The sequence below is a fragment of the Suncus etruscus genome, chromosome 14, assembly GCF_024139225.1.
Source record: "Suncus etruscus isolate mSunEtr1 chromosome 14, mSunEtr1.pri.cur, whole genome shotgun sequence".
NCBI classification, from domain to species: Eukaryota; Metazoa; Chordata; class Mammalia; order Eulipotyphla; family Soricidae; genus Suncus; species Suncus etruscus.
In genome coordinates, this window is record NC_064861.1 from 9,348,150 (window position 1) to 9,366,508 (window position 18,359).

Below are 18,359 nucleotides of genomic sequence, written 5' to 3' on the forward strand. Positions count from 1 at the left end.
ACCCGAGCTTGCCGGGGGCGATTTCTGAGCATAGAGTCAGGAGTAATCCCTGAGTGCTGCCGAATGTGACCCAAAAACCAAAAAAAACAAAAAAAAAAAAAAACTACATTTAGGGGGACTGGAGAGAGTACAGCAGGTAGTTTCCCAATCACCACCACAGGTGATCCCTGGGCACTGCATTGTTTTCCTTAATTTTATTTTATTTTTAATTTTTTCCTTTTTTTTAATTTATTTTTTATTACAGTAATATTTTAGGTACATAGTGACATAAAAATATGAATGCTTCACAAATTTGCGTGTCATGCGCAGGGCCCATGCTAATCTTCTCTGTATCGTTCCACTTTTAGTATTTATGTGCTGCCGAAGCGAGCACTATTTTTAATTTTTTTTTATTGAAACCATTGTGATTTCCAAAATTCTTCATAGTTGGGCTTCAGATATACAGTGTATCAGGGTCAGTCCTACCAGTGTCAAACTCCCTCTATTGATATTCCCAGAGTGTATCCCATGCCACCATCCCCATTTTAAGTTTTTATTGTTAAAGTTTGAGTCTTGAGTCTTGGGATTTCATTGTTGTTAACTCTGGTTTGGATATTTAGTTCTGTCTTTTTTTTTTTTTGGAAGGGGGGGGGTTTGCATCACACCCGGCAGTGCTCAGGGATTACTCCTGGCTCTAATGTTCAGAAATCACCCCCTGGCAGGCACGGGACCATGTGGGATGCTGGGATTTGAACTACCATCCTTCTTTATGAAAGGCAAACGCCTTACCTCCATGCTATCTCTCCGGCCCCGATTCTGTCCTTTCTTTTTTTTTTTTTTTTTTTTTTGGTTTTTGGGCCACACCCTGTGACGCTCAGGGGTTACTCCTGGCTATGCGCTCAGAAGTCGCTCCTGGCTTGGGGGACCATATGGGACGCCGGGGGATCGAACCACGGTCCGTCCTAGGCTAGCGCAGGCAAGGCAGGCACCTTACCTCCAGCGCCACCGCCCGGCCCCAATTCTGTCCTTTCTTAATACCACCAATGCACCTGAAACCACATGGCCCCGGACCTTCTTTTATATTTATGTTTCTCCTTCATCAATCTTTTTTTTTCTTCTCCGTGCTGTACTTTGGGACCTAGAGTGTTCTTGACAACTCCCATTTAAACCATTGCATTTTGGAGGGCCGGAGTGGTAGCACAGTGGTAGAGCATTTGCCTTCTACGCAGCTGACCCAGGACAGATGTAGATTCGATCCCCATATATGGTCCCCTGAGCCAGGAGTAACCCCTGAACACAGCCAGGTGTGGCTCAAAAAAACAAATAAATAAACCATGCATTTTTTCATGTAGTTATTCCAAATACCACTTATAAGTGATATAATTCTGTATTTATCCTTCTTCTTCTGGCTTACTTTATTTAACATATCTTCAGTTCCATCCATGTTGCAGTAAACTGCATGATTGCATCATTCCTTACAGCTCTGTAGTTTTCCATTCCTTAATTTTAAAAACAGTCTTGCAAATACAAAATTTGTGTTTAATACGAGAGAACCTTGTCAACATTCGTGCAATAAAACATCAGTCAGCCGCTGCCCTGAACTTAAATTGCAGTGTTGGAAAGCATCATAAATGGTGACCCACTTAAAACTGTTGAATCAAGTATTCACAGTCATCATTTCCAAGTGCCTAGAATATAACTGGATAATTAATATACATATTCATTTTTAAGAAAATATAGTTTCCCAAAAAAAGGCAGAAAACAAAAAAAAATATTTGGAAGTATTAACTGCCATTACTAAGGAAACCAACTCTATTTATCATAAGTCTGGATTAAAAAAAAAGTTAATTTTGACAGTAAGAAATGCTAAGTCGGGGCCGGAGAGATAGCATGGAGGTAAGGCATTTGCCTTTCATGCAGGAGGTCATCGGTTCGAATCCCGGCGCCCCATATGGTCCCCTGTGCCTGCCAGGAGCAATTTCTGAGCCTGGAGCCAGGAATAACCCCTGAGCACTGCCAGGTGTGACCCAAAAAAAAAAAACAAACCAAGAAATGCTAAGTCAAAAAGGATATTTTTAAGTTATTTAAAATATTGAAAAATGTGCCGGAGGGAAAAAAAAAAGAAAGAAAGAAAGAAAAACGTGCCAGAGAAGTAGCATGGAGGTTTGCCTTGCATGCAGAAGGTCGGTGGTTCGAATCCTGGCCTCCCATATGGTCCCCTAAGCCTGCCAGGAGCGATTTCTGAGCGCAGAGCCAGAAGTAATGACTGAGTGTTGCTGGGTGTGACCCTCTCCCAAAAAAAGGAAGGAACCGGAGCTATAACAAAGTGGGTAATCCCAGCATCCCCTTACACCTCCAGGAATGATCCCTCAACACAGAACAAGAAGTAACTTCTAAGCACTGATAGGTATGCCCCCCCCCCCCCCCGAAAAAAAGAAAGTCACCAAAATTCTAAGCCTATTACATGGTATCATAACTTTTTGTTTACTGAATAGCAAATTGCAAAGATTTTTGTTTTCTTTTTTTTTTTTTTTTTGGTTTTTGGGTCACACCCGACGGTGCTCAGGGGTTACTCCTGGCTGTCTGCTCAGAAATAGCTCCTGGCAGGCACGGGGGGACCATATGGGACACCGGGATTTGAACCAACCACCTTTGGTCCTGGATCGGCTGCTTGCAAGGCAAACGCCGCTGTGCTGACTCTCCGGGCCCTGTTTTCTTTTAATTCAGGGAAACTCTTGGTGGTACTTGGAGCTTAGTTCTGGCTCTGCAATCAGAGACCACTCCTGAAGGTGTTCAGGGACTCATATGATCATATGGGATGCATGGGATTATTTTATTTTTTGTTTTGTTTTGGGGCCACACCCAGCAGCACTCAGGGGTTATTCTGGCTCTGTGCTCAGAAATTACTCCTGGGAGGGACGAAGGGATGGGTGTATGGAGAAGGCTAGAAAAAAAAAATTACTCCTGGCAGGCTCAGGGAATCACATGGCATGCCAGAGATCTAACCCAGGTCAGCAGCATGCAAGGCAAACGTCCTACCTGCTGAGCTATCGTTCCATCCCCTGGATGCATGGATTGTGCCTGAGTTTGCCTCATGCAAACCTACTACACAATCACTCTGGCCCTGCTAGTTAGTATTGTTAAAGCTAATTAATAGTGATTGTAATTAGTGATTAATTAGTGATTCTAATACTGGGTGTGCAGAAAGCTTTCATTGATATTGCAGGATACAAAATCAATGTTCTTTGTGATGCGGATGTTGAACAAAAATCACTTGTATTTCTGTATGTTGATAACTATCAGAAAAAAAAATAAATACAATAATTTACAATGGCACCAAAACCAATGAAAGACTTTTGAATAACTATTATCCAAGAAATAAAAGACCTGCTTACTATAAATTATACAAAAATGATAATGACAGAAATTTAAGAAGACAAAAAATTTGACCCTGAATAAGGCCAGAGAGAAGCAGGTCAGGAAGGTACTGGCCTTGCATGAAGCTGACCTGACCTGGGTTGGATGCCCACTAGATGGTCCCTTACTCATGACCAGGAGTGATCCCTGAGTGCAGAGTAAGCCCTGAACACTTCTGGGTATGGCTCAAAACAAAAACAATAAAAAAAAATAATATTTGGGACAGAAAGATAGCATGGAAGTAAGGCGTTTGCCTTGTATGCAGAAAGACGGTAGTTTGAATCCCGGCATCCCATATGGCCCCCCGAACCTGCCAAGAGGGATTTCTGAGCGCATAGCCAGGAGTAAACCCTGAGCGCTGCCAGGTGTGACCCAAAAACCAGAAACCAAAAAAAAAAATTTTAAATTTGCATTAGAATTATTTTACTCTCTAATGTTGGTGTGGAGCAGGGATGGGGTCAAGAGTTTTTCAAACACATTAAATGATAGTTCAATAGGCTGAGTACTTGCTTTGCATGTAGAGGACCTAGTCTAGCTCCAGCACCATATGGTCCCTCCAGCAATGCCTGGAGCCCTCTTCCTCTACCCTCCACCTTCACCGAGGTACCAGGAGTGGCTCCTGACACCTCTGGAGTGGCCCAGGAAACCAAAATATTAAAGCACATTGAACATATAAGTAATAAAATAAATACAGCAGTGCAGTTGAATACCTTATTCCTTATTCACAATTCTTGCCTCAAATGGAATCCTAATTGCCACTAGAATAGAAACCTGTGTGTTCTTTTTTTTTTTTGGTTTTTGTGTCACACCCAGGGTTACTCCTCTTTCTATGCTCAGGATTCGCCCCCAGCAGGCTCAGGGGACCATATGGGATGCCGAGATTCGAACCACCATCCTTCTGCATGCAAGGCAAACGCTCTACCTCCATGCTATCTCTCCAGCCCCCGTGTGTTTGATTTTTTTTGGGGGGGGGGCCACACCCGCGGTGCTCAGGGGTTACTCAGAAATAGCTCCTGGCAGGCACGGGGAACCATATGGGACACAGGGATTCGAACCAACCACCTTTGGTCCTGGATCGGCTGCTTGCAAGGCAAATGCCGCTGTGCTATCTCTCCGGGCCCGTGTGTTCAATTTTTATATCAATATTCATTCTGGATGCCAATCTTTTTCTTCTCATTTTTAGTCATAGTTTTTTGTTTTGTTTTGTTTTTTTTTGTTTTTTGGGCCACACCCGGCGATGCTCAGGGGTTACTCCTGGCTATCTGCTCAGAAATAGCTCCTGGCAGGCATGGGAGACCATCTGGGACGCTAGGATTCGAACCAACCACCTTAGGTACTGGATTGGCTGCTTGCAAGGCAAACACCGCTGTACTATCTCTCCAGTCCCCTTTTCTTTTCTTTTCTTTTCTTTTTTTTTTTTTTTCCATAGTTTTAATAGTAGTCCTGTCCCTGCCCCATTTGTGCATCTGTCCAGATTCCCTGTTTACTGGTTACCATATCTCCCAGCTTGACTGTCTGGGCTCTGTATCAACTCTCCAGCCTCGTCTTTTGTTATTCCCTAACATGACCTTCTTCTGGCGCCAAGTTCATTGGCAGATGGCACCAGCACATGACTGGCTCACTCCTCTCGGTCAGCCCTTGAAAAGGCCAGTCCCTCAAATCAGGGGGGCTTCTCTGGTCTCAGTCAGCCCAAATTCCTCCCTTCCTCACTGCAGACCACCACCCTGGCAGTTTACTCCTAGACCTTTCCCTTACTCGTCATGATTAGTGGGTGCTCTATGTCCCTCATTGGCACACGGGCTTCCTCCTTCTTTCAGTCCCTGATGGTTTCTCTAAATAACCTCCTGCTGACTATTGTCCTTAGAGAGCCGCAGCACATTCTTTGTTACTTCAGTGAAACTGAACCAGTGGTGGTGTTCAGTGCTATCTGCTGTGGATTTTCAAAGCGGTTTAGTTGTTTAGAGTTGAATTGCTTTATACTTGTGACACACTGAAAAGGAAATATACAAAGAACTTGTAAAGTGTGAACAGAACTCAGGAGCGAACCTGATACACAGAAGTATGTGTGCATGTATGCCAGAGAGAGAAAGGGGGTCACCTTGGATCTCTAAAATAAATCCCCATGGTTTGTGAGATCACTCAGCGCACCGTATCTCCAACCCTGAAGTGGGTAGTGGAGAAGAATTAATAAACCAAGCCAATCAGGAGAGTCCTGGACTTAGTGGCTTTTTGCCTTGTGCCTTTAGAGAAAAAGGAGAGGAGCTGGTGACATAGCACAGTGGGGAGGGAGTTTGCCTTGCATGAAACTGACCTGGGTTTGATCCCCAGCATCCCACAGGGTTCCCTGAGCCCCACCAGTATTCATTTCTGAGTGCAGAGCCAGGAGTCAGCCTTGAGCACTGCTGGGTGTCTGATACCCTCCTTCCCCTAAAAAAGAAATGAAAGGTGGAAATTGAGAAATTGGGCTTTGTCCCATGTTTCCCTGTTTCCCTCTTTTCTGTCCCAGCAAGTAGGTAGTGATTAGTAAAGTATGCACTGCTGGGCACTGTGGTAGCATCTCTCAGCAGTAAGGATTTGATACTCATATTATTGGAGAGTCATAGTGCTCGGACATGCTGTCCACACTTCACTGCTTCTCACCCTGCCCTGCTGATCTGAATCAGAATTTCATGGTAGCCTTGCCCAGCTTGCTTACATCTTACATGCCCAACTCCTTTTCTCACTTTCTTTTTTTTCTTCTTTTTTTTTTTTTTTTTTTTTTTGGTTTTGGGCCACACCCGGTGACGCTCAGGGGTTATTTCTGGCTATGCGCTCAGAAGTCACTCCTGGCTTGGGGACCATATGGGATGCCGGGGGATCGAACCGGGGTCCGTCCAAGGCTAGTGCAGGCAAGGCAGGCACCTTACCTCTAGCGCCACTACCTAGCCCCCTTTTCTCACTTTCTGAGTTGGTGGCTGGGGGTAGGGGAGGCTGAGAACTTCCATCTTGGACAAGTTCCCAGGTGCTGCCCTGAGGATTTTGTCACTCACATTCTCTTCTCTGCCTGCTTTTGGGGATGTTTTCTCTTACGTGTTGTTTTGTTTGCTCTTGTTTTCATTTATTGTTGGGCACACCTGACAGTGTTCAGGGCTTACTCCTGGCTCTGCCACTCCTGCTGGGGCTCAGGGAACCATATGGGATGCCTGGAATATACTGGGATATGGGTTGTCTGTGAGCAAGGCATGTGTCTTACTTGCTGTACTAGACCTTTGGCCAATTCTCCAGCATGTATTCACTTGCCATTCAGCAGCTGCCACTTGCTCCTTCCAACATGTTCTCTTACACGTAGCCAGCCCAGGTTCGATCCCTGGCATCCTATATGGTCCTATGAGCCTGCCAGGAGTAATTTCTGAGCGAAGAGTCAGGAGTAACTCCTGAGTGCTTCCAGGTGTGACCCACGAACAACAACAAAAAAATCTATAGTCCATGGGGCTGGAGCAGTGGTGCAAGTGGTAGGGCGTTTGCCTTGCATGCGCTAACCTAGGACGGACCACGGTAGTTTGATCCCCAGCATCCCATATGGTCCCCCAAGCCAGGAGCAATTTCTGAGCACATAGCCAGGAGTGACCCCTGAGCGTCTCCAGGTGTGGCCCAAAAAGAAAAAGAATTAAAAAAAAAACAACAACTATAGTCCTAAATTTGAAAAGTATGGACTCTGGCCCCCAGAGTCCTTGTCTTTTTCCCCTGACTCCAGGCCTTCCCTGGATGCCAGCTCAGATGGCCAGAAGTGGGTTCAGGTGAACTCTTAGTGGTCCTCAGGTTCCCCCCTTTCTCTGTACTCCAGGGGGGGAGGTGCATGGGGAGGAGGGCGGGCAGACATTTGGCTTCCGATTTCGTCCTTGATTCTGGAGACCAGCTCTTGCCAGGTATAGGGTTTTTCTCCCCTTGGACTTCAGTCTTTCCCTGGGCACCGGTCTAGGTGGACTCTATAGGGGTCAACAGGCTTTCCCCCTATCTCTCCCTACACTAATGGGAATGCGCTCTGGGAGGAGGGCAGGCTGTTCTAGCACTGGTTTATATTGGGACAGTCAGTGGAAATTTTTTCTTTGTTTTCATATTGATAGTATTGTGTGCATATATTCTATATATCCATAATATCCATCTTGTATTGGGACCTTGATACTGCCCTACAAAGCTCATTTCTAATATTTTACTGCCTCAGTCCCAACCCTTACTTCCCCCCATCCTCCCATGTAGGTGCAGCTAATGACATGAAGCTCATCACATAGAATGATAACTGCAGTTAGAGAAATAACTACACTGAAAACTATCATAACAATGTGAATAAATGAGGGGAAAAGAAAGCCTGTCTCGAGTACAGGTGTGGGTGGGGTGAGGAGTAGGTAGATCTGGGAAATTGGTGGTGGGAATCCTGCACTGGTGAAGGGGGGGTGTTCTTTACATGACTGTAATCATACAACTACAATTATATTTGTTTTTTTGTTTTTGTGGTTTTGGGGTCACACCTGGCAGTGCTCAGGGGTTATTCCTGGCTCCAGGCTCAGAAATTGCTCCTGGCAGGCACGGGGGACCATATGGGATGCCGGGATTCGAACCGATGACCTCCTACATGAAAGGCAAATGCCTTACCTCCATGCTATCTCTCCGGCCCCTACAATTATATTTGTAATCACGGTGTTTAAATAAAGATAATATAAAAAAGAAAAGAAAAGAAAAGTATGGACTCTGGATTTGGCTTAAAGTACTGGAGCACTAGTTTTACACGCAGGAGGCCTCAACTGCCACATGGTTCCCCTGAGCACCAGGAGCAATAATCCATAAGGAACCCCAAGCACTGCTGGCTGTGGTCTTCGAACACAGTAATAAAATAATGTTCCCTTTATCACCACTTCCCATCTAGCTTATCTGTGTGTTCCAAGAAAGAAAAAATGAGCTAGAATTATTTTCCAGTTTGGGGGCTGGAGAAATAACTTAAAGCATCAGCGCCGAGCTTTGCATATATATAGGAGACCCAGGTTTAATTCCTAATATCATGGAGTTTTCCGGGCATTTAAGATGCTGCTTTGATGGCTTCCAAGCTTCCTGGTTCATCTAGAGCTGTTGTGCCCATGCAGGCCAGAGGAAGTGTTGGTTTTCATCATAAGCCTGGTCTGAGACCATACATATGTGGTATCAAGGATTGAACCCGCGTCAGCTGCTGTAAGGTAAGCACCCTACATGCCCAATATATCACTTTGCTCTTTTGTTTGTTTGTTTTTAGATCACACCCAGTGGCGCTCAGGGGTTACTCCTAGCTTTGCGCTCAGGAATCACTCCTGGCAGTGCTCAGGGGACCATGTGGGGTCTGGGGATTGAACCAGGTTGGCCACATACAAGTCAAATGCCCTACCCGCTATTGCTCTAGCCCATATATTTCATTTAAAATGGTTTGGAAAAGGTAGGAGTGAAACCTAAAGTTCCTTGCTTTGTTCTGCTCTGAAAGTTCTAAAATTCTAGCTGAGAACAGGAATATCCCTGAGGCTGGAATACAAGCTTTGCAACCAATAGAGTCAGTTCTGTCCCCAGCACTGTAACAGCATCCCTTGAGCACTGCCAGGTGTAACCCAAAAACAAAAAAACGAAGAAAAAAAAAAAAATTGGAAATGAGCTTCACAGAGGCGGAAGCCCATAGCATGAGGGCCCTGCTGCCTGGTCTCCCAAGAATGATGAGTGCTGTCACCAGTGACAAATGTCTCTCCGGCAGCTGAGAAGCCTGTGTTTCTATCTCTGGTCACGTAGGCCCTTTAAATATCTAGGCTGCTCTTGGAAAGGACAAGCCAAATGCCAGCACTTTGCATTTCTGAGTGTTCTGCGGAAAGAAAAGTATTCAGACCATAGGTTGGGGAAGCATATTCTATAAGTGGTGGAGTTGAGAGAAAGGGGTACTGTTGAGACCAGGCATAAACTAATGTGTTCCTTGTGGATGGCATGTGAGTTTTGGCAGGCGAACACACCTTTATTTCTTACAGTAACGCAAGTCTATATTTAGTTAGTCCTTCCCTTCTGAGCCCTGGAATGAACTTTTCTTTTCTTTTTTCTTTTCTGTGTGTGTGTGTGTGTGTGTGTGTGTGTGTGTGTGTGTGTGTGTGTGTGTGTGATTTTTGGGTCACACCCGGCAGTGCTCAGGGGTTTTTCCTGGCTCCGTGCTCAGAAATTGCTCCTGGCAGGCACGGGGGACCACATGGGATGCCAGGATTCTAACCGATGACCTTCTGCATGAAAGGTAAATGCCTTACCTCCATGCTATCTCTCCAGCCCCTGGAATGAACTTTTCTTTATTTTTGCTTTGAGGGAAGTCCTCGGAGGAAATGGGGAAAGAAAACCTATTAACATGAATGAGACATGGTCACAAAGACACTTAAGCACAGAAATGAAATTGCTGAGTGAGTCTTGGGTTTTTCTTCCATCCCTTACCAGGAGTAATAATGTGATAGTATTCTGTCCCACCCCCAAGAAACTCCAACCTTCTGCAGAATGATCTAAGTTCATCTAAGTAGCTAAGTTCATCTCAGAACTCCCAGGATCTTTCAGTTCATCTTCACCTCCTTGAGTGATATCTCCTGGGACCTCACACCTTTATCTTGTGCTTCTATTAAAATGCTCCTTCAGTGTGCCAAAGGACAGGACACAGTCAGCAAACACTGCACAAGTTCCAAGGCCCAAGTTCAAGTAGCCAAATTTTGTACCTGACCTGCATGAACTTCTATAACAATAAGAGCATAATTTTACTCCAGGAAGGACTCAGTTCTGTATCTGTGAATAATCTAGATTGGATTTTGAGCCACAGAGAAAAAGAAAGCCAGGAAGAGAGAGGAAAAGTAGGATGGGGAGGGTTGTACATGCAGATTCCACTATTTTAAATGAGGAGAGCAGTCCAGTTTGAGCTTGTGGATGGGAGCAGCTTTGAACTAACTTGAAATTCCGGGCCAGAGCAATAGTACAGTGGGGCAGGTGCTTGCCTTACATGCTGCTGACCTATGTTTCATCCCCAGCATCCCAGATGATTCCTAGAGCACAGACCCTTGAGTACTACTGGGTATGCCCAAAACAAACAAATAAAAATATGATAAGGGACACATATATGTCCATATGCCCATATGATAAGGGACATATATATGTATGGTATAGAAGACACTTATAGAAATTAGAAGAAAAAAAAATAGACCTGAAGGTCTTATATCCAGAGCCAGAAGCACACAGACCTGCAGTGACTGGATCCCCAAGTAAAATTATTTTATTTATGAAGTTTTATGGATTTTCGTCACACCCATAAAACTTGGGACTTTATTTTATTTTATTTTTGGTTTTTGGACCACACCCAGCAGTGCTCAGGAGTCACTCCTGGCTGTCTGCTCAGAAATAGCTCCTGGCAGGCACGGGGGACCATATGGGACACTGGGATTCGAACCAACCACCTTTGGTCCTGGATCGGCTGCTTGCAAGGCAAACACTGCTGTGCTATCTCTCCAGGCCCAAAACTTGGGACTTTATGTAGTGACCCAGCATTATACCCAGGCAAAGCAAAGTCATCTTTTTTTTTTTTTTTTTTTTTTTTGGTTTTTGGTTTTTTGTGTCACACCCTACAGCGCTCAGGGTTTACTCCTGGTTCTATGCTCAGAAATTGCTCCTGGCAGGCTTGGGGGACCATATAGGATGCCGAGATTTGAACCACCGTCTTTCAGCATACAAGGCAAACACTCTACCTCCATGCTATCTCTCTGGCCTGCAAAGTCATCTTAACCCCTGTACTATATCTTCTACCTGTGAGATCAGGCTTGTTAGTGTTTTTTTGTTGTTATTGTTGTTGTTGTTGTTGAATTTGAAGCCACACCTGGCAGTGATTAGGGATTACTCCTGGCTCTGCACTCAGAAATTATTCCTGGTGTGTTCGGGTTACTCCTGGCTCTACACTCAGAAATCGCTCCTGGCAAGCTTGGGGGACCATATAGGGTGCCGAGATTTGAACCACCGTCCTTTTACATGCAAGACAAATGCCTTACCTCCATGCTATCAGGTTTTTGTTTTTGTTTGTTTGTTTGTTTGTTTTTGGGTCACACCAGCAGCACTCAGGGGTTACTCCTGGCTCTATGCTCAGAAATCGCCCCTGGCAGGCACAAGGGACCATATGGGATGCCGGGATTCGAACCACCATCCTTCTGTGTCTAAGGCCTTCTTACCACTGTGCTATCTCTCTGGCCCCATGAAATCAGTTTTAAGAATGCATTTCCCTTAGGTCTCTCTTTACCCCTGGATATTAGTCCAGGATTACTTCTATTTGCATGCCAGTGATACAGACCCATGTGGACCAGGCAGTCGGCAGCCCTTGCTTTTGAAATGAATCTCCAGGTACCTTCAACTTCACACCTTCATTGTACCTTTGTGTCCTCTAGCTCCAAGAGTTCAAGTATAGCACAGGGGCTGGATCAATAGCACATCAAGTAGAGCATTTGCCTTGCATGCAGCTTAGATTAGGGCCTGAGTGATACTACAGTGAGTAGGACATTTGTCTTGCACATGGTCAACCTTTGCACATGGTTCAATCTCCAGCACCCCACATGGTCCCCTGAACCAGCCAGGAGTGATTTATGAGTGCAGAGCCAGGAGTAACCTGAGCACTGCCGGTTGTGACCCAAACACCAAAAAGTAAAAACAATAAAAGGAAGTATCACATTCAGATTGTTAAAAACCAAATAGCTATAGCGGAGCAATAGCACGCAGCTGACCCGGGTCCAACTGGATTCGATTCCTAACATCCCAAGCCTGCCAAGAGTAACCCCTAAAGGCCACTGGGTCTGGCCCAAAATCCTAAATATCCCAAATATATATATTTATTTGTTATATATATAATATATATAAATATATATTTATATAAATATGAAATCCTAAATACCCCAAAACAACAATAACAAATATATATATTTGTTTTATATATAATATATATATTTGTTTTATATATAATATATATATTTGTTTTATATATATATAACCAAATAGTCTGGCTTGCAGGGAAGAGTAGAGAGGAGAGCACTCCACTGAAGATGGTGTGAGGCTGAACCCTGTTAGCAAAGGTCTCCAAGTTGCCCATGGATACTGATAACATACACTTGAAAAGACTCAGAAGACTGGTCTAGTCAAACATTAATGTGTTGTCATTTTCTGAGTCTTTGCGTCCTATCTCTAGCTGCTGATTAGCAAGACTCTGTTATTCTGGGGGAGCTCCTCTCTGCCATAGAAAATGCCAAATACGGGACTAGAGGAAACTGTCAGGTAGGGTGCTTGCCTCACATGTATGCGGTTAACCTGGGTTTGATTCCTGGCAACATAGACCCATTGACTTGCTAAGGGTGATCCCTGAGCTTTGAGCCAGGAGTAAGCTTTGAGCACCACTGGCTGTGGCCATCCCTCCCCTCCAAAAGAAAGGAAAGAAAAAACAGCCTGTGCAATAGCACAGCAAGTAGAGCATTTGCCTTGCATGCGGGCACCAGGGTTCTATCTCCAGCATCCCTTAGGATCCCCCTTCCCTACAGGAGTAATTCCTGAGTGCATGCAAATGCTTTCTCTTCTATTCTTCACACTGTCTTCACACTTTCAATAGTTTTGGGAGCCACCCCATGAGTATTCAGTGGCTACCATCCTCAGCTCTGTTGTTACTGTCAGTGGCGAAAATTGAACCCTGTATAAAAGTCCTTTAAGCCATGTGCTTGTTCCAAGTAAAGTATGTTCTTGGCTTGTCCCAGTCTCTCGGTACTGCTTTCTTCATACCGGGCACTCTGCCAAAGAGTAGAGGAGGGTGAGGAGGGAATGGGAAGGAAGAGGACAGGAGAGAGCCAGGGGATGGGAGGTGAATCAATTTTCAAGCTGAAAATTTAGGGGTCAAAAAGAAAAACTTTCATGCTGCTGCATAAGATGCAACACAGGATTGAAACTCTGGCACCACTTATGGTTCCCTGAACAGCCCTGGAGGGGTGGGGATAGGTGGGATGGGGAGTCACTCCTGAGCACAGAGCCAAAAGAATCAGCTTCATATACTGAGTACTGTTGGTATGTCCCACAGCACAACCTCACCAATACAAGAAAAAACTTGGGGCCAGAAAGATAGCACAGCGGTAGGGCATTTGCCTTGCATGCAGCTGATTCAGGACGAACGGTGGTTCGAATGCTCGCGTCCCCTATGGTTTCTCGTGCCTGCCAGGAGTGATTTCTGAGCACAGAGCCTGGAGTAACTCCTGAGTGCTTCTGCGTGTAATCCCAAAAAACAAAACAAAATAGAAAAAGAAAAACTTTGCCACATTAAGCATTTTTGATTGGAAGAGGAAAATAATTACCTGAAAAGAGAATTCAGCAGGCTTTTCATGCAGAAGATCTGGGCCCACCCCTGGCATCACGTGATCTTCTGAGTACAGCTCACTGAGGAAGAAAGTAATCCCCCAGCAATGCCAGTTGTGGCCCCAAACCAGGAATTACTCCTGGCTCTGCGCTCAGAAATTGCTCCTGGCTCAGACGACCATATGGGATGCCAGGAATCAAACCACTGTCCATCCTGGATTGTCTGTGTGCAAGGCAAACGCCCTACCATTGTGCTATCTCTCCAGCCCCAAACTAATGAATTTGAGCTTCAAAATTTCCCACTGCTGGGCCGGAGAGATAGCATGGAGGTAAGGCGTTTGCCTTTCATGCAGGAGGTCATCGGTTCGAATCCCGGCGCCCCATATGGTCCCCTGTGCCTGCCAGGAGCAATTTCTGAGCCTGGAGCCAGGAATAACCCCTGAGCACTGCCAGGTGTGACCCAAAAACCAAAAAAAAAAAAAAAAAAAATTTCCCACTGCCTTTGAATATTATGTTTCTAGGAAATGCAGCTCCTTAGTTCACATTTTATTGGTTTTAAATAATACTGTGGGGGTTGGACTGAGTGTACAGTAATAAGGTGTTTGCCTTGCAGGCAGCTGACCCAGGTTCAATCCCCAGCACTCCATGGTTCCCTAAGTCAATTAGGAGTAATTCCTGAGTGCAAGAGCCAAGAGTATCTGAGCATCTCCAGGTATGGAGTCAAAAATTAAACAAGTAGGGGTCAGAGAGATAGCATGGAGGTAAGGCAGTTTGCCTTGCGTGCAGAAGGTCAGTGGTTTCAAATCCCGGCATCCCATATGGTCCCCCAAATGAGCCTGCCAGGAGCGATTTCTGAGTGTAGAGCCAGGAGTAACCCTTGAGCGCTGCTGGGTGTGACCCAAAAACAAAAACAAAAAAAAATTAAACAAGTAAAAAAATAAGAAAACCAACATAGAATACTGAGGCAGAGAGATACAACAGTGGGTAGGATTCTTACTTTGTGAGCAGCTAACCTAACTTTGATCCCCAGCACTACATAGGGTCCTCCAAGCTCTATCAGGAGTGATCCCTGAGCACAGAATCAGGTGTAAGTCTTGAGCACTTAGCCAGGAGTATTCACTGATCACAATTAGTGTGGGTCACATGCACATTTTCCCATCCCTAAATTCTCATCTACCTTTCTTCCTCTGCTTTCCATCCTTTTGAAATCAGTGTGAAGAACTCTCAGGGAATTCTAAGCTTCAAGGGAAAATGTTCTCTCCCATGGCAGATTGTTCTCTAGCCAGTCGCTTCCTCTTTGAATTTCATCTTTTAGAAAAGTGTGGCTTTTTGTAGGAGGACTTGAAGGGGCCCACTCCTGGCTCTGCACTCAGGGATTACTCCTGGTGGAGTTTTGGGGTACCCTATAAAGCACTGAGAATTGAACCATGGTTGAAACACATGTAAGGCAAGCTCCCTACCTTGCATCCTTCCCACCCAGTTTGACTCCTGGCACCTCAAATGGTCCCCAAGGTCTGCCAGGAGTGATCCCTGAGCACAGAGTAAGGAATAAACCCTGAGCAATGCTGAGTGTGGCCCCTAACCCTAAAAATCTCTAGTGATGTTTTTCCTTTCCTAGTGACCTCTTGAAATTATTATTATTATTATTATTATTATTATTATTATTATTTTGGTTTTTGGGCCACACCCAGCAGTGCTCAGGAGTCACTCCTGGCTGTCTGCTCAGAAATAGCTCCTGGCAGGCACAGGGGACCATATGGAACACCGGGATTTGAATCAACCACCTTTGGTCCTGGATCGGCTGCTTGCAAGGCAAACACCACTGTGCTATCTCTCCGGGCCCCTCTTGAAATTATTAACAACCATTTATTTTGTGTTTTCTGTTCAATGAACATGTGATTGTTTCTGAGCATAAAAGCAAATATGTGACATGACCCCTGATTTCAAAATGCATTTACTGGGAGAGAGTTTATGCATAAAACATAAATGAGCATACGGTAAGTATGCACAGACATCACTTAGGCTCTATATTCACTTAGACTCTATATTATTCTAATATAGTACTATAAAGTGCTATTCGAATATAAGAGTAAATTCTAAGACTGGATCAGAAAATGAAGCCTGGAGCCAAAGTAATAGCATAGCAGGTAGGGCGTTTGCTTTGCATGCGAACAATGTAGGTTTGATCCTCAGCATCTGGTCCCCCAAGCCTGCCAGGAATGATTCCTGAGTGTAGAACCTGTAGTAACCCCTGAGACCCACTGTGTATGCTCCCCTCAAAAACAAACAGGGCCTGGAGAGATAGCACAGCGGTGTTTGCCTTGCAAGCAGCTGATCCAGGACCAAAGGTGGTTGGTTCGAATCCCGGTGTCCCATATGGTCCCCCGTGCCTACCAGGAGCTATTTCTGAGCAGACAGCCAGGAGTAACCCCTGAGCACTGCCAGGTGTGGCCCAAAAAACAAACAAACAAACAAACAACAACAAAGATGAGGCCTAAGTTTAGGGAAGTCCATTAAGTCTTGCTAGAGGGGCGAAACGCAAGGGAGGCTTTATTTAGGAAAGAATCCATTTTAACAGCAGAGTGGGGGTGAGGAATGGTTCCTGCGCAGACAAATATAGGAGCTAAAACTGGTGAATGCCAGTGGGGTCCTGATATGATAATTCTTATCGTCAGCTTCCCCATGTTCAGCTTATATTAAAGATGAAATAGAGGGGCCAGAGAGATAGCATGGAGGTAAGGCGTTTGCCTTTCATGCAGGAGGTCATCGGTTCGAATCCTGGTGTCCCATATGGTGTCCCCCGTGCCTGCCAGGAGCAATTTCTGAGCATGGAGCCAGGAATAACCCCTGAGCACTGCCGGGTGTGACCCAAAAACCACAAAAAATAAATAAATAAAAATAAATAAAGATGAAATAGAACTTGGAGCAAGGTTGTATCCAGTAGCAATTGGTCAATTGATCAAATTTTTGTTTTTGTTTTACTTATTTTTTGCTTGTTTGGGGGCCACACCCAGTGGTGATCAGTGCTTTCTCCTGGCTCTGTGCTCAGGAATTTCTCCTGGCAGTGCTTGAGGCACAACATGGGATGCCTGGGGCCGAAGAAATAGCATGGAGATAGGGCGTTTGCCTTGCATGCAGAAGGATGGTGGTTCCAATCCCGATGTCCCATATGGTCCCCCGAGCCTGCCAAAAGCGATTTCTGAACATAGAGCCAGGGGGAAACCCTGAGCACCACCGGATGTGACCCATATAAACAAAACAAAACAAACAAAAAATATGGGGGGGGGCTGGAGAGATAGCACAGCGGTGTTTGCCTTGCAAGCAGCCCATCCAGGTGGTTGGTTTGATTCCCGGCGTCCCATATGGTCCCCCGGGCCTGCCAGGAGCTATTTCTGAGCAGATAGCCAGGAGTAACCCCTGAGCACCACCAGGTGTGACCCAAAAACCGGAAAAACAAAACAAAACAAAAACCATGGGATACCAGGAATTGGATATTGAATGCTGGTTGGCTATGTGCAAGACAAGTACCCTACTTGCTGTACAGTCTCTCTGGCTCCCATAAATGGCCAAAAGGCACATGAAAAAATGCTCTACAGCACTAATCATCAGGGAGATGCAAATCAAAACTAACAATGAGGTACCATCTCACACCACAGAGACTGGTATACATCACAAAGAACAGGGACAATCAGTGCTGGTGGGGATGTGAAGAGAAAGAAACTCTCATTCACTGCTGGTGGGAATGCCATCTAGTCCAGACCTTATGGAAAACAATATGGAGGGCCCTCAAAAACCTGGGAATTCAGCTCCCATTTGACCCAGCTATACCACTCCTAGGGATATACCCTAGGAACACAAAAAATCCAATACAAAAATTCCTTCCTCACACCTATATTCATTGCAGCACTGTTTAGTCACAATAGTCAGACTCTGGAAACAACCAAGATGCCCTTCAACAGAAGAATGGCTAAAGAAACTATGGTACATACACACAATGGAATAATATGCAGCTGTCAGGAGAGATGAAGTCATAAAATTTTCCTATACATGGATGTACATGGAATCTATTATGCTGAATGAAATAAGTCAGAGAGAGACAGACAGACAGACAGACAGACAGACAGACAGAATAGTCTTACTCATCTATGGGTTTTAAGAAAAATTAAAGACATTGAAATAATTCCCAGATATGAGGGCCGAAAGGACCAGCTCAAGATATGAAGCTCACCACAAAGAGTGGTGAGTGCAGTTAGAGAAATAACTACACTGACAACTATCATGATAATGTCAGTGAGTGAAGGATGTAGAAAGCCTGTCTCGGATACAGGCGAAGGGTGGGGAGGAAAGAGATGAGGGCATTGGTGATGGGAAGGTTGCATGATGAAGAGGGGTGTTCTTGTTATGACTGACATCCGACTACAATTATGTTTATAATCACGGTGTTTAAACAAAGAAATTATTGAAAAGAGAAAAGAAAAGAAAAAAAAGAAAAGAAAAGAAAAGAAAAGAAAAGAAAAGAAAAGAAAAGAAAAGAAAAGAAAAAAATTCCTGGAACCAGCTTTTGGGCTCATTTCCAGGTTTTCCAAACTAGTTGGGGC

General features: G+C 44.8%; 1 non-coding gene across 1 annotated transcript; it reads right to left on the reverse strand.

Annotated features, from left to right (window-relative positions):
- Positions 1 to 268: 268 nt before the first annotated feature.
- LOC126029227 (U6 spliceosomal RNA) lies at positions 269 to 373 on the reverse strand. The gene has a single exon (XR_007502870.1). It is a non-coding gene; the product is annotated as a U6 spliceosomal RNA (small nuclear RNA).
- Positions 374 to 18,359: the final 17,986 nt, after the last annotated feature.